At 38.2% G+C, this 15,144-nt stretch overlaps 1 protein-coding gene across 1 annotated transcript in view; it reads right to left on the bottom strand.

The window, feature by feature from the left end:
• The window catches only part of LOC140240893 (uncharacterized), a 338,767-nt gene that overhangs the window by 197,201 nt on the left and 126,422 nt on the right, over positions 1-15,144 (bottom strand). The gene's annotated exons all lie outside the window — the stretch shown is intronic.

The following is a 15,144-nucleotide window of genomic DNA, read 5'->3' as shown; positions in this document are numbered from 1 at the left end:
TACCCGCTGATAATTATGTTACAAAATGAATCTTCAACTGGTGATTTTGTTGCTCTTGATTTGTACATACAAATAAAATTTGGGGTGATTTTGTACTGAATTATTGATTTTTTTTAGACAGAACCAGACATGGTTCCTTTTGGCGCACCATAGCAAAAAAACCGGACTGTCCCTATTACCATGCTCGGTGTGCTGTGGCCGCTTGTCTAGAAATATCTTAATCAAGACGACTGACAGCCCTGCCATGTCATTTTGTGGGAGGAGGATTTCAGCAATACACAACGGTTGCTATGGAAATGCTTGTCTCATGGACTCCGAGTGCAGGCACGTTCACACCATGCCATGTCATCGATGGCAACTACCATCGATGACAGGGAAGATCACACCGCTAACCACAAGCTCGTTCACACCGTTAGCCACAAACTCGTTCGCACGTTGTAAACTTGTCTTCAATGATGAGACTCATACTTTTTATCATCGAGATCATCACCAGATGCTCAAACTTCAGTGCATGGACTGTGATGACCACAGTTTATTGCAAATAATACGCTTTTGTGGAAAAATCTGCACTTTTGTGGAGAAATCTGCTTGTATTTCATGAAGCAGCTAATGCAGCTTCAGGCTTTGAAGTATACGTTTTGTCGGTAATGAAACCTACAACAAACAAGCAAACAAAATTACTGATGTGCATAAATATGTAAAAACTATCATGTAGGGCAATATTTCATGTTGTTCTCTTTTCCAGGAGACGATCAAGTGCTCACACAGGGTGGGATTAACCACAAACTTGCAGCTAAGTACATTCACATGGGCTGCTTATATTAAAGAGATAAAGGAGGTCGCATGGGGGATGGGGGGGGGGGGGAGAGGGGATCCCTGAGTATGGAGCTATCCACTACCTAGCCACAAGAAATCTTGTGGTGACAAGCATGCAGTTGACATCAAGATGGACGCTTTCTTTTTTTTTTTTATCCCTAACCTTAAAAAAAAAAAGTTTTCAACTCCTCTGTGCTCCAAAATCATCCAACTTCAGTTTGACTTCAGTTAAGTTGAAGTTGGGCCTGGCCCTCACTAATGTGTCTTGCACATCTGTAACCCCAGCCAGTTTTTGCCTACTTAGTTTCATCAAAACTACTAAAGAAAAAAAAAATGCTGCAGTAATTCCTTCCTGCAAAGTTTGAGGGCATAGATCAGGCAGCGATCTTGCCCAGATTTCACAAAAAGTCACGTTTTGCACATTCTGTTCAGTATAGGCCTCCATTTATAGACATCCATTTAATTAAGCATTTTTTTTTTGTTTATCTCAAGGATTTTTTTTAAAGCTCTTGATAATGGCTAAAATATGTTGTGAGTAATGACAGTTATATGGAGTCTGCAAAGAGTTTTACAAGGGCAAATGGTTTCAAAAGAGCAGACAGTTCAAAAGAGCAGACAAACTTTCAATAAAACCTTAACCGAAACTTGGTACTTGATGGTTTTTGGAGGGAAGGGGGAAGAATGCACTGTCCTCTCTGTCGATAGTGGTATCACTTCCTGTCACGATTTCCAACACTCAAAGGTCCTGTTTACCTTTGGGAGCAGTGATTTAAAAAGATGTTTAAGATATCACTTTTGATGCATATGTGTAGGTCGGTTGTATCACAAAACATCCTACCATACAAAATTTGTGCAATAAAGCCCAAAATATTAGGAGGTATCACTATTTTTCTCAGTAAACCATAACTGTAGATGGTTTAGTCTGGAAACACTTTTATTATAACTGTTGTTCACATTTTGTATAATACTTAACATTGATTATACTGGTTCAAATTTTCACATTGGTTGTTTCTATCCCTAACTCACATTTTAGAACTATTTTGAAGCACTTATGCTAGCTTTTTGTTTCATCTGCAAATGGTAAATTAAGCCTTTAAAGGGATGGTACACTGATTGAGATGAGGATTCAGCATTCAACATTTTGCGAGATATTTAGAAACCACTGCATGTAATGTTAAAGAGCATTCAATTCTAAGGGGAATTGAAAGTTTATCTGATGAAAATCCGTTTTGAAATGACTGAGATATCCAAAAACAAAGTAAAACAAAGAGATCCTAGTAAAAGTTGTAACCTTTTGCTTTTTGTTAGGATCACCTTTTTTTTTGGGGGGGGGGAGATATCTCAGACATTCAAGAACAATTTTCATTAAAAGAAAAAAAAATGAATTCCTCAAAGAATTGTATGTTCTTTCATATTTCATAAGAGGTTTATTATTATCTCACAAGCAAAAGTTGGAAATATTCCGAAGGTTCTTTATTCCGAAGGCTCTTCAGTCCGAAGATTCCTTATTCCAAAGGTTCGTTTTTCTGAATGTCATTTTCGGATGAACAAATCTTCAGAATAACGAACCTTCGGAATAACGCCACAAATGTTCGGATTAACGAACCCTTTTTCATTTTCCGATTAACGAACCTCTAGGTATGGGGAATTTGCGTGTTTCGGATTAACGAACCTTCGGAATATCGAACCTTCGGAATAACGAACAGCACCCGTGTGGATGTACGAGAAGACTGCTTGGGACAGTACCTCAGAAAAAAAAGGGCAGGATTTTTCATGGTTTAGGAAGGAAAAAAGAGGTGAAGAGTTTGGAGTGTTTGTGTCAGTCGTAGGGGGCAAGGTCAGGATGGATACATACTGTAAATGCCTATTTTAATCACTGGACACCTGGACCATGACTGCATTTATTTCTTGGACACAATGAGCATTCAGTGGTTTAATCAAGAGGTAACTCCTGCCAGTTCTTATCTAAAAGCACAAGATGATATTCTTCTGATATCTTTTTTTTTTTTTTTTGGGGGGGGGGAGAAAAACCAGCAGTTATGCAAAGTTTCTCTCCTCATTTCATGACAATGAAGCCATTAAACAGACAAAATTATTAAATATTATTATTATTTTTCATAATTATTATTATTATAATTATTATTATTATTGTTTTTATTATTATTGTTATTATTATTATTATTATCATTATTATCATCATCACCATTACTATTCATATCTTCAAGAAAAATTCCACATCATGTTCAAGTTGACTAACAAATCAGACAAACTGAATTGGAGATTGTTGTTTTTTTTCAAAACTAGATTTGGAATAAGAAAGTCATGGAATGATAAAGTTTTTGCTTATTTCTACCACAGAGTGATATTGATTGCGATCACAATGTAAGCACTGAGGTGATTTTGTCACCCACTCGAGCTTCCTTCGTGGGTTCGAAAAGCAAATACCAGCAAGTTCTCTAATAACCGAACAGTGTGAATGACTCTTTTTTCCCCCTACATTTCAATTGCTGAAGTACAAAAATAACCATAAAATACATTTGGAAACTCCTTTCAAAAATGTGATTACAAACAAGGTCTTTTGTACGTCTGAAACATCTTTCACACAGACTCTGCAGTGAGAAATGTCGTATTTTGACAGCCGACTGATGAAACATGAAATGATCAATCACAGTATTCCTTGAGGGCACTACAAAATGATCTTACTGCCGAGACACGTTATTATGACATTATTTTGACCTCTAGGTGGCGGTACACGAAGTCCCACCGCTCATGACTTCTGTCAAAGACACAATCGAGCTTTAAGTCGGTCTAGGAAGGAAGAGATTAAATCAATTTAAATGTTTTCAACCACACAAGGCTAGATCATAACAGGCAGTCCAAGCAAAGAGATCACAATCCACCTCCAACACTTCATGCCTAGTTTCAGCACTACCCACTGGCATGTTGCTGACAAGAGAGGGCAGCAGAGCAACCAGGCAGCTGGGGGAAGTCCCCAGCACTTTTTTCTCTTTCCCAGGCATCATATGAAGTGTGTGTAGTGCAGTTTTCTACTGATCTGAAACTACTCACAAGGAAACTGTTATGCTGATACCATCATGTAAGGGATACCTCTGTGGATTTACTTCATCCTATCAGAATGTGAATCGATATGCCTGAGAGGGTATAAAGCACAAGTGCTGTATACGCAGAACCAGAAATGAGTTCTGTTCAGCAGTTGTATGCAAACTGCTCGTCTCGTGTGTAGAGGTAATGCCGGAATTTCCCTTCTGTGCTATCTTCTTACAGAATCATTGATAATGAATCGCAACAGTAATTCTCAATGAGTCTGAAGAGGCCAATGCACTATTGGTATATAAAAAATATACACTGTGAGCATTCATGCAAATTTAGTATTTGATTAGAGCATTAGAATTAGATACTATTCGTGATGAAATGCAGACTTAAATGGGGACAAATATTATATCTATATCTATGTACTTGTATTCAATTTCTGCAATATATTTATATGTTTCTGTTGGAAATGAAAAATAAATGAATGAATGAATGAATGAAAAATACAAATAAGATTAATTTAAATACTTTTTCATATTAATAAAGCATCTGAAAGATGTTTCTGGTAACTAAGGAATAATTTGGAATGGTGGTTTTACCACTATTGACTTCTAATTCAATCAACAACAACAACAAAAAAAGAATCACGAAAGGACACTCAATTTTCTATCCCGTCGCACACAGATGTATGCTTAATTAAGTCGCGAGTTATCAAGGTCATGGTTGAATTCCAAGCCGAGATGCTTAACTTTTTTCTTCTTCTGCTTCTTTTTTTTTTTTTTTTTTGGGGGGGGGGGGGAGGTACATTAGTGGAACATCATCCCATACTTCATTGCTGCAGTAGGCGTGTCTTCATCAGCCCGAAGTTTCAAAATAGCGCGCTATCTTGCGGTTACCGAACTAGCCCGATGTCAAAATAGCGCGCTATTTGTGTAGTGAAGATGCAAATACCGCGCTATTTGATTGGGAAAATTTTCCCCAAAATCTTGGTCTAGTTCGTGAACTAGAGCGCTAATTCGTGAAATAGCGCGCTATTTCGGGTGCGTCTCTATCAGCCCGAAATTTTCTCGATCCCTCCACGCTTCTGGTTAGCCAGCTGGCTATGGAAAGCACATGTACAAGCTAGTACATAAACGCACGGTGTATTCAAGGATCACATGTGTGTATTAGGCCTACTGTTGTTGACATCTTTAAAACCAGGGAGGTGATTCCTCTCACCTCCCTGTTAAAACTCATTGCCGTGCATGCTGGCTGTTGTTTGTATTTCTTCTTCTGGTCCACTCTGTCTAAGCTGAAGATTCTTGCAGATTGTGTGTATTTTGGACTTGTTTAAACATTGCAAATCGTTAATTTCATATAAGATGTCTCACTGGACAGAAGAAAGAGTAGCGTTATTGATATCCCTTTGGAGAGATACTGTACTGATCACTTCCCTGGTTGTAGTATCGTACATACAGTGATATAGGAGATTTTGCGCGGGGAAATCCACTTTCGAACTGCGAGCTAAGCAGAGTAATGATGCAAAGTGCGCATGCGGCATTTTTTTTGGCTAATTTCCCTAAGCGGGCTATTCGAGCCGATGAAGACGCACATTCGCTGTATCGGGCTATTTTCCAAGACCGCAAAATATCCTGCTAGTTTGAACTTCGGGCTGATGAAGACACGCCTAGTGAGTCAATGAACAATGTACTTTATACACAGACTATCCACACAGTGTGCTTCATGGCATGAAAGAAGAATAGCTCTTTGTCCGTGAGCATCAGGTGTGTGGAGTTCATGAACCTGTGAAGGCATTGTGGTGTGGTGTAAGAGAATGCTCTGAACTCATGAACATCGCTTCCTCATTTTTAAATCATGCCCTGGCGCATACAAGCTTTAGGAAGACATGTTTAACCCAATATGGGCTGCCTATATCATTATTGCCATGTTTGAAACACATTTCAATACCCACTATCAAAAAGGCATTAATTGTAAAGGCTCTTTAGAGCGCTTTTTTCAAGTTGTTGCAATTTATCATCTCTATCATGAGTCGAGGAGGGCCTTGTCACTGTGCAGCTCCAGTGCACTGTTTGACCAGAGATGGAAAAGTCATGTAGGGTGTATGCATGTGAGTGGCACGAAACTTGGAATGGGCAGAATTCCAGAAGTTGGTATGGGTACATAGATCCAAGCTATAAATACATTTCTAAATGACTTTGCATTTCTCATCTCTACAGAAACATGTTTCTGGCTCAAGGGCGTTTCAGATCACATTATTTCTGGCATTTTACAAAAGCATTTCTAACCCTATAATCAAAACAGCTGTGCATTTATCGTAGATCTGTAAAAATCTTTGTGCAAGTCATTAGTAAACCTTAATCTACACCAAAAAAAGATGATAAATGCACCCAAAGATATTCCACTATAAGGCTTGAGGAAGTGCATCTAACAATGTTGGGGTAATACTAGGTATTGGGGTAATATTACACTGAAGAAGCTACTAAAATTTACCAAGGTTTAAACAAGATATCTTTTGTATCCACAAATCTTTATCTCTTTTTTTCATTTACAGCCTATCAAATCCCAATATATATATTGTAATCAATCTAATTAGATACACTTTTGCTGAACGTTTCATTTAGTATTTACAAAATTACTTTTTTAATGAAGACAAAAAGACAATAAATTAATGATGGCAAACACACATTGTTAACTGATGAATATCAAATTCCACTGAATTAATTACAAACTGTATTTGAAGTATTCTAAACATGGAGGAAACTACACAAGGAATATTTCCTTGGGAGTTCAAAACTGAACTGTTATCATACTTCATTTGTGGTCGGAATGTGGATTGCTCTTTTTTTTTATGAAGTCTTACTCTTACATGGAATAATGGAGAACACAGCACAAGGTGAAAAAATTAAATTCTATTAAATTGTAATATACATATTTTCATACAATTCACAAGTAAAGGAAATCCTGGTAACAGTGTTTCCTCAGTGTCCAAAGTCTAAACCTCATCATAACTCAATTGGTATTTATTGCACAGGAAATAAAGTCCATTTAATGCGGATCTGACCGAGACTCTTCAGACCAGCAATGCTGCAACAGGATAAACTCTGCTTGTTTGCTTTGCAACAGGATGTAAACATTCCATTCCATTCATTTCCTTGATTACAAGGAAGAAATCAAAAGCACACTAGAAATTAATTACCGATTCAAATTAATCAGCTGTCCATCAGTGATTTTCAGCTCCATCTCACAGACCATTCACAATGCCATTAAAACAAAAAATCACAACTGAAGAAACAAGCTGCTTCTCAACTGTGCCATGAGACACTTGAAAAAAGAAACCAAAAGCATACCAGAAATTCCCCATCGATTCAAATGAATGAGCTTTATACATTGAATATGTTGGCCACATAATCGTACACCACAGTCTCAAGGATCATTCATACTGGTGATGACAAAAAAAAAACTAGAAATGTCGCTACAGCGACTGGTTATACCCCCGCCAAACAACATTTCATAGGCTTTGGTCAAAACAACATTTCATAAGCTTTGGTCAAAAAACTGAGGAAGTAGTTAAATCCGCAAGATCTTTCCTTGATCTTCTGCCATTAATATGCCGTTACCATGGCAACGTACTTTCGGGTACTGTCGAAAAATGCGTCTTGCACATCTACAACCAAAGGCACACATCTGTACCAAGTTTCATGGAAATTGGGCAAAAACTGAGGAAGTAGTTTGCAACACAAAATTTTCCATCATTTTGGCTCATAATATGTGAGCTGTTACCATGGCAACATACTTTTTGTCACTGTCAAGAAATGTGTCATGCTGACCTATATCCTAAGACAAACATTCAAGATGAATTCCATGAGAATTGGAAGAACACTGATGAAGCAGTTTTGCCATGAAGCATTTTGCCCTATATTTTACCAATAACATGCCGTTACCATGGCAACGCACTTTTTGCCACTGCGGAAATATGTGTCTTGCACATTAACATATTCAGATGAACATCTGTACCTAATTTCATAAAAATTGATCAAAAACTGTGGGAGGAGTTCGCGACGCAAGATTTGTACCCATTTTTGCCCATAATATGCCGTTACCATGGCAACGTACTTTTGGGTACTGTCAAAAAATACGTCTTGCACATCTACAACCCAAGGCACACATCTGTGCCAAGTTTTATGGGAATCGGTTGAAAACTGAGGAAGTAGTTCGCGACGCAAGATTTGCAACGGACCGACCGCCCGACCGACCGCCCGACCGACCGCCTGACCGCCCGCCCGCCTGCCCGACCGACCGACCGACCGCCCGACCGCCCGACCGTCCGCTGATTCCTATATACCCCCTTCAAACTTCGTTTGGCGGGGGTATAAAAAAAATGCACCCATAGAAATATGTTACAGCTATACCATGCAACAAGCCACCTGAAACAGTGACAGAAAAATAATACCAGACTATGATTTTTTTTTTTCAACTTTGTGAGAATGTTTCTTAAACTCTAATGGCAAGAAACTCTTGTTCAGTATCTTTATTTTTGTGCATGTGACTTCCCCTTGATGTTAAGAATCATACTCCATGGACACATGTAAACTGCTGAGCCAAATTCACATATGTATTGTTTACATGCATTCCCTTTGTGATTCTTGTCTTGTGCCAAAACTTCATATCTTTTCACTAACGTGTGTATGGAAATATCAAACATTGTAATCTTTAAAGGGGAAGGCTAGTAACTGATCAGTGGGAATCAGTGGAAATGCTGGGAGATGATTGTTCCAATTCTTATGGGATTCATTCAAGAGTTCATTGTATATCTATTGTTGTGTGAAAATGATTTGCTTCAGAATGGTCTCATATTCAAGTAATGTGCAGCTTAATGCTTCCAGGTTAGCGTCCCTGGTCAGTGACGGAGCATTAATCTGCACATTACTTGAATATGAGACCGTTCTGATGCAAATCATTTTCACACAACAATAGATATACAATGAACTCTTGAATGAATCCCATAATGATTGGAACAATCATCTCCCAGCATTTCCACTGATTCCCACTGATCAGTTACTAGCCTTCCCCTTTAAACGCACAACATTTGTCCAAAAAAAACACATAAGTATTCTATGAGGACGAGTTGATTTTGCTACAACACGCATTTCCCATAGACACTTGCCCGAGTATATTCGGGACTCGAGCCTCCAGCGGGTTGAGACCACGTACCTGTGCCAGCCCTCAGGGACAGTCTACGGCGCAGAGCCACGACAGCTGAGGGAGCTTCTCCTTCGCTGCAGGAAGCAGAGCGCATGTACGGCCGTCGGGTATCCATGGTATCCAAAGAAATGATCCCTACACATCTACGCTACACATGCCACAGAAATTGCAGTCGAGACCTCGATCTAGTAGAATGCAGAACACAGCAATTGCTGCACAAAGATAGGCAGCGAGCTTGTAATGTTTATACGCAGAAACCGATCCAGGAAGTATCAGTACCCTGGTAGAAAATTACGGTTTTGTTGAATCAACGAAAGGGAATTCTTGAATCGAGACTAATCTAAAGTCACGTTGAAGTGAAAGTGGCAAGTAAAGAGCATTTGAGAGAGTACAGTTCATCTTTTCTTCACGGTGAAACCCAATGTATGTGCTTTTTTTTTTTTGCTGCAATGCACCCTCCTGTCCTGGACTCTGTGCAGTACAAAACGCTTCGGCTAAAAAAGATCTGCGCAAACCATTTCTTGTCTCATATGGGACTTTACTAGCAATTTTTGTATGAAAATGTTGGAACACATACCTCTTCCAACTAAACCCACTCAAAAAAAAAAAAAAAAAAAGTATTTGGTGTGAATATATCAGACAGAGAAAAATGTAACAGCACTGGTTTGAGGTAGATGATATCTCCTTTGTCAGAATACTTGATGGGAGACAGGGAGTTGCTTGTAGTCTCCCTTGCCTATTTCTACTCACAGACTGAAATCGACACCAAGTTATGCAGAGCAAAATTAATTCCTCTAGCTCTCACTGGAAGTTGAGAGGTGGACAAGACAGAAAAGGAGAAAGACAGACAGACAGAAAAGAAGACAAAGCCATCCAAATAGACCATTTTTCCATTGTTTTGAAATAAGCCATGTCTTTATTCCTCGCTTTCATCTCGCCAAGAGTAGAGCAGAAATTCAACCCACGCTGTAATCCTGTCAGAAATTAACCCCCAAACTGTACTGGAAATTTTTGAAATTTACACTCTTTATTTTCTCTATTTAATCTTCATTTTTCCTTCATTTTGATATTTTCCTCCTTACAAGCTAGGGAAGACCTGGCTGGAAAAGTGTGTATCAGAGGTTAGAAGTCATGTTTCATACAGAATATACCTTGGGGCCCCTGAAGGAACTGGAGAGGAATTCAGAATATTTTAACATTTTGCAGGCAAACCTGAACATGGGACTGGGACTCACATGGTGACATAATTTGTTAAGCACTTTTTGGCATGATTCCGAGCGCGGGCTGTGAAGACAGGTTTAAAGGTGCACTTTGAATTGTCGACACAAACATGACACTTCTTCATTGTGTTACGGAGAAGCGAACACGTTGCCCATAGGAACCCGGATAGATATCGCTTCAAGAACCGACAGACCTGGAAAAAAATTTAGAGCTCCATAGCGTTATTGCCCCGCATTGTTCTCAGAATGACATCATTACTGAAAACACATTGTACTGCCCTGAACATTATGAGACACCAAAGTAGACCATATCAAATTCCAAATAGTTGAGATAGATATTCGACGCACTTTGTTTCCCATCCTCTCTCACCAATAATTTCATATTCAGTTGTGATTACATTTTTTTTTTTGGGGGGGGGGTAGGGAAAGGGATGGGAGCAGACTTGGCCTGCTGGGGGATCTTTCATCACCAGGGTATCAATATCATATCATATGTGCCCATCATCATGGGCCAACGATTGATGGTATCTCCCAAGGTATATTGTTCACACGCTTCCCTCCCTTCCCCCACCTCCAACACCCCCCCCCCTCCCAAAAAAAAAGCTAAACGTTGTCGCTGTCCAAAAGTTTTCCATCGCTTCTTCTCCAATACTGTTCAGATGCTCCCCTGCCCCACCATACTCCCCTCTCTCAAATCCTTACTCTGCCCTCGAAACCACACCGACGAGACCTCAAAGACTTCCTCTCCCATTGAAACTGCTCTTAATTCCACTTCCAGTATCGTGTGAAAATGGAGCTTATTGCTCTGCGAATGCCATGAGAAGTGATTATGTCTTTAAATCTGAATGGCCTATTGTGCATGAGCCAAATCTGATCTGCTGGCACCCTTGACGACAAGCCTACTCGTCAACTCTTTCTGTGACAGAAATGGTATCGAGTCGGAATTTGAATTTTGGAATGTGAACTTGAACTTTAAAGATGATTTCAAAACCTGCATGCCTCTTTCTTTTGACAACAGAAATGGTGTGCACTTATGACTCCAGTGAGTTGGAATTTAGAAAGAAATTTCCAAATTTGTCTTTCTACAACAAAATGGTATGTAACTCTACTGAGATTGAAGACAGAAATGAATTTCGACATTTATCTACTCTTTCTGTACCACAAATGGTACTGCATTGTGTCTACACATGGGTTAGGATTCATAACAACATTTCAAAACCTTTACATCTTTCTGCAACAGCAATGGTATTCAATTGTGACTCAAGTGAGTTGGAGATCAGAAAGAAAGTTTCAAATTTGCCAACTCTCTCTCTGCAACAGAAACAGAATTGGGTTGCACCTACGGAAATATCCAAACTTATCAACTCATTACGGAACAGAAGTGCAAGTGAGTTTTGACTTCAGTGACTTGGAAATTCAATGCAAGTTTCCAAACTTGTCAACTCATTAATTTTGTCAGAAATGGTTTTGAATTGGAAATTGAATTTTGAAACTCCAGTGAGCTGGAAGGTAGAACTTAGGAGTTTCCAGACTTTCCAAATCATACTTAACAGAAATGATATCACATTTGAATTTGAATTTTGAAATTCCAGTGGGCTGGAAGTTGAATTTTAAGACTCCAGTGAGCTGGAAATTAGAAAAGAGTTTCCCGACTTTTAAAATCATTCTGTAACAGAAATTGTATTGCACTGGAATTTGAATTTTGAAACTCCAGAGACCTGGAAATGAGTTTCAAAACATGTCAACTAATTCTGCAACATAAATGGTATTGAGTTGGAAATTTAATTTTGAGGCTCCGGTGGGCTGGAATTTAGGAGTTTCCCAACCTTTAAACAATAACTCATTCTGTGACAGAAATGGTATTGAGTTGGAATTTGCAAATTGAAACTCCAGTGTACCAGGAGAAAGGACAAGGTGCCAGCAGACAGCCATAATTACGTTTTTTTAACAAATTGTTTCATTTTCTATTCCATCTACATCTCTTACAACTTCACACTTCAAGATACCATAACTGGATTCCAATGATGAAATGATACTGCTCTATACGTTTGTTACTGTCAGAGGATTTGAATGGTGATATCATTTTTTTTTTTAAATTGAAAGTTTGGCTTGTCCCCCTCAGCTTGAACTACAGAATTATAAGTCCCCTGTACTGTCTCTCATTTTGGCAAAGTATCTGCTCAAAAAATGTCAAATTCTCATAAACTCAATCCATAGATGAATCCAAGGGCTATTAAATCAAACATTCAGTGCCTATATCACTTGATAGGTAATACCTTCTTTGAACAAATTGAAAGTGACACATTTCGTGAATAGAAACATCTAGCAAAGATCAAGACCCCCCCCCCAAAAAAAAAAGAAAAAAGAAAAAGAAAAAAAAAGAAGAGATGCACTAGCATGCATTGCGATAGTCCTATCTTTTAATCATCTGTTCTGGCCTTTCAAGCATGATGCTGCCACAGAAAATCTGCACAGCGTATGGATACCCTTCAGAGCACAACATGAAAGCAAGCAACGGCAGTCGGTGGGCAGGCACGGAAAACCGCGGCTAAAAATGTCAACATGAACACATTCCGTGAAATCACGCTCATCCACCCACTCCGCCGCGACTATAAGAGAGCACTGCCAATGAGCGTTCTACCACGGCCTGTCTGAATGACACCTACACTTTTACGCGTTTTGTTCGTCATTTGTGACCCTGCATCATGAAACCTGTAAAAAATTTTGTCTGCATTGTGTTTCCATTGAGCTTGAAAAAAAAAGACTAAAATAATTTACATTGACTCACGTAATTTGGTTTTTCCTCACCTCTTTTCTAACCTTACAGAGGAATTTACCCAAAACATACTAGTATAAGCCTATATGAATTCAGCAAATGCAAACAACTTAGAACACGTCAGTAAAGCTTAAGAAAAATCCGGTGATCCATTCAAAAGTTTTGAATTGTTACAGTATTGGATAAATCCATACTGTTGTCATCACTGGATATGAAAGGCTACAACAATTTGTCATGTCACAGTTTTGGAACAATATTAAATATATATATATATATATATATATATATATATATATATATATATATATGAAGAGAAGTATACACAATTAAATTTGTCATAAAAAGTAAAAATTCTCTAGATTTGTTACTGCCATCGGTTAAGGGTAATATTATATACCCTCTGCCTGTTGGAGGGGGTATTTCAAGTGCTACCTAATTATGGTAGAAATATGAAAATAAGTGTAATTCTCCTTATATTCTCTCATTACTGTTCTGCTATTGTGACATCAGGAATGGTTGTATAGTCTTCTTATCTGGCCATGAAAGCAAATGGGTTTAATCAAAACTTTACAAATATTTAACATTTGAATTGATCGTCCAATTCTCACCATACTTCGCTGAGTTCTTCTAATATTTCTGAATTCACTGAAATTAATACGCTTGAATTTGAATATGTGGGGGAAAATCCCAGCCTTTAATTCCATGTTAGGAAGGACGAAATTGACTTTATTTAGTATTTCTAACTATTTATGAACACCCATGTTTTCTGCCTCAAATTGGTCAACATCATTTACCTTCCATGATAATAGGTACAGTATGAAAGTGTACATGAAAACTTTCACAGAACTTGTCAAAACAGTCAACAGGTTGCTTTGATACCTTAAACATAATCTTTGATAGATTTGTTGTCAAGGAGATGTGGGACAGTCTAATCATCTGTAGGCTACAAAGGACTCCTCACTTTAACAGAGATTAAAAAAAAAAAAAAATCTCAAAGAAATGAAAGGAATGGAGGACACCCAGAACAGACATAATTTCCTATTGCCAGAATAGGCAACCTAGTTCTTTTGAAATTTGACACATGCTACACATTATGGTACTTGAACGCTCCAGATGAAATTGTCACGGATACTACAATATTCCTCACAGGAGCATGATCACTTCTTAACAAGTGCAAAAATATCTCTCCATGGGGTAGGTTCATTTTTAAAGGAGCACTATACTCCACGTTCAACTGATTTCAAAAAGTAAAGTCAAACAAATAAACCTGTATAAAGTCATCAATATCAGACAAGAGACAAAAAAAGTTATAAAAGTTTGAAGCTTGCTCTCTCTCTTCCACAAAACAGTAATATTGATGACATTTTCACTCGTGCAAATTAGATATGACGCAATGAAGTCAATGCTTCAAAATTTCCCGATTTGGTATACAAAACAGAAATATCATGAAAATTATTCATTTTTGGTTGATGATTCAGCAACATATATGTAGCTCTCCCTTGAAAAGAAACAAAGCAACTCTGAGACATTTTGACGTGCAGGTTATGATTTCTTTTTCTTGAATTCATGTCAAAAATGAAAATTTGGTGAAGATTTGTGTTCAAACAAATAGGCTAAGTTTGTACTTGTGAGGTCATGACAAATCACCTCATCTAATTTGCATAAATAATGTGACCAATACCACTGCTCTCGGGGAAAACATGGAAAACTATGACTTTCTACACCTTTGCTAGTTTGTTTAATTTCGATGAAACTTTCACCTTCCTGTTTGTGTTTACTTTTATATCTTCAACTCAACTTCATCATGGCTTGAATTTTCACTTTAATATAGCCACATATAGAAAGGCGTAGAAACTAGACCTGGTCACAATACAAAGAGAGCGAGAAAGCAAAATACAAACCAAAAAAAGAAGAAGAGAAATAAAGACGAAAATGATACCATCACGCCAACTGTGAAATATTAAAATCGGCTGATCAGAAACAAATTTCTACATCTTGGTTCGAGCCCACCCGCCGTGCTTCCCCCAGGAAAACAACCCTGGCCACCTAATCAGCGATGACAGGTCACATTTGCAGGGA

This window comes from Diadema setosum, chromosome 17 (assembly GCF_964275005.1).
Source record: "Diadema setosum chromosome 17, eeDiaSeto1, whole genome shotgun sequence".
In the NCBI taxonomy this organism is placed as follows: Eukaryota; Metazoa; Echinodermata; class Echinoidea; order Diadematoida; family Diadematidae; genus Diadema; species Diadema setosum.
The sequence above is the reverse complement of the archived record's forward strand: the minus strand, read 5'-3'. Positions and strand labels throughout refer to the sequence as shown.